The following is a 2,500-nucleotide window of genomic DNA, read 5'->3' on the forward strand; positions in this document are numbered from 1 at the left end:
CAAGCGGGCGTGGCAACATACACTCGTGTATACGCGTGCATTTCTCCCGCTCTTCCCTTCTCTCATTCCCTGCCCTTGCTCACCCCCTCTCTCTCTCTCGCTCATAAACGCACGTATGTACGTCTCTCTCTCTCTCTCTCTCTCTCTGTTTTAGGCAATAAATAGTTTCCTTATATATATATTTACTGTTTATTGTTTTATCGATCTCGATGCTGAATGTAAGAATCTGTTTGGAATCGTAACTAGGCAGCGAAGTTGGAACCACGATGTATCCAATGAAGATCCCCCACCCACCCCAGTCACCTCTTCTACTTTATTCAAATGACAAAGTAACAGTGCGCCACCAGAGGAACAACTTACAACAGAAAGTATAGAAAAGATTACAAGATATCGTTGTAGGATTCTAATTAGCGCAAGCTGTGTAATTTGCTCGTGTGTGGGGGTGACTGTATATGTAGGTGAGTCTATCACCCTCTCTCTCTCTCTCTCTCTCTCTCTCTCTCCCTCTCTCTCTCTCTTCCACTTCCCCATTTCTCTTTATATATATATATATGTATATATATATATATATATATATATATATATATATATATATATATATATATATATATATATATATATATATGCGGATGTGTGGTGCCGATGATATTGAATAACGAAGTGTTTTCTACATTTACACATAGACAGACTGTAACTCATAAAGCGCCGTTCCCCCCCCCACCTTTCTCTCTACTTGCTTTCTCTCTATCTCGCAAACACCCAATCACAATTCTCATTATTCTATCCTTCCTCCTTCTCTCTCTCTCTCATTCCACAAATCGCTCTCAGTTCCGTTTGTTTCCCACTTTTTTTTGGGGGGGGGGGGATTTGTTCTTTTTTTTCTTTCAAAGTTCAGTGCTTTTCTCTCTCTCTCTCTCTCATTCTCTCTCCGTCATTTTCTCTTTTCCTTCTCTTACCCATACATGAGTCTAGTGGAGCGGACAACTGGAACTTCTATAGCTAAAGCAAATTATGTATACGTTCTCCCTCACCAGCGCACTCATCTATGGACGCAAACACACACGCAGGAACGTACGTATATATATATATAGATCTATACCAAAATACAAACTTATATTTACATAAATACTTACACACGCACGCACGCGCACACACACACACACACACACACACACACACACACACACACACATACGTATGTATGTATATATATGTGTGTACCGATATAATTATGTATACATGCCAATGGATGTTTACTAACATGAATTTCTTTTAAACTTACAAGCAAAGGAAATTTAAGATATATATATATATGTATGTATAAATATTGTGTACTTTTGTGATATTCAGGATGGGATCTGTTCAGCTCTATAACTTTCCCTTTCTACCACGTTCTGAAATCGTGTATACACATGCATCTACTTACCATTTTATAAGTACATATAATTTACGCACGTGCAAATCTCCCAGCTGTGTTCTCACATACACATAGACACGCATGCATTTATACACACATAGACACGCATGCATTTATACACACATAGACACGCATGCATTTATACACACATGCTAGGCACACACACACTCGCTGATAAATCTTCACACACTTACACAGGGAGTTTTAATATCTCTCTATCTCTCTATCTCTCTATCTCTCTATCTCTCTATCTATCTCTCTATCTCTCTATCTCTCTATCTCTCTATCTCTCTATCTCTCTCTCTATCTCTCTATCTCTCTATCTCTCTATCTATCTATCTATCTATCTATCTATTAAAATCCAACCACCGCTTAAATGTACATAAGTATACGCATAAAAACGCAGAAAGTTGAACGCACGGATACACTTATTGTACATACACGGAAAGTATTTTGTTAAACAAACTTTTCTCTTCTGCACAAACATACATTATACATACATGAACATGTTACAGGTGTATAGATTTATCTCCATGACGTACTCCTCCACATACAAATAGACGAGTCTATGCATAAAACATGTACATGACAACATTTCAGTTGTATCTTCTTACCGTTCCACGTTCTGCTGATGTAAAGTCACTTGCGCGCACACACACATACATTCAGGCGAGAACACGGTCAGACACATAGACGTGCGCACAAGGCAGCACGTGTTTGGCATCGGCGCATGCGAAGTTACACCTCACCCGAAAAGTCAGTGTTATAAACCAGACGACGACGACGACGACAACAACAACAACATCGGCAGCAGCAGCAGTAACATCAACAATGTTGTACCATTAAAATTACCTATTTTCATAACAAATCGAGGCAGTAGTTAATGATAGTGGTCGGTGTTGTTAGTTTTATTACCTGAACAAAGAATCGAGTTAAAAGAAAATAAAAAAAAAGTGTTAACTTTGACTGCGTCAAGCACAAAGCATTGTTTCAGTCCACCTGCTCGGTGGGTCCGGGTGAAAGTAAAACGATTTCTACCGATCATACGAGCGTGGTAGAACTGTAACCATGATAATAATAGTA

The 2,500-nt window shown here is 38.8% G+C and overlaps 1 protein-coding gene across 1 annotated transcript in view; it reads left to right on the forward strand.

Annotated features, from left to right (window-relative positions):
* Nucleotides 1-642: 642 nt before the first annotated feature.
* The window catches only part of LOC106879778 (substance-K receptor), a 323,360-nt gene continuing 321,502 nt past the window's right edge, over nucleotides 643-2,500 (forward strand). Inside the window, exon 1 of the mRNA XM_052975251.2 lies at nucleotides 643-2,500. This exon is cut by the window's right edge and continues 1,081 nt beyond it. The gene's annotated coding sequence lies outside the window, so the exon portion shown is untranslated.

This window comes from Octopus bimaculoides, chromosome 2, assembly GCF_046866305.1.
Source record: "Octopus bimaculoides isolate indiv1 chromosome 2, ASM4686630v1, whole genome shotgun sequence".
NCBI classification, from domain to species: domain Eukaryota; kingdom Metazoa; phylum Mollusca; class Cephalopoda; order Octopoda; family Octopodidae; genus Octopus; species Octopus bimaculoides.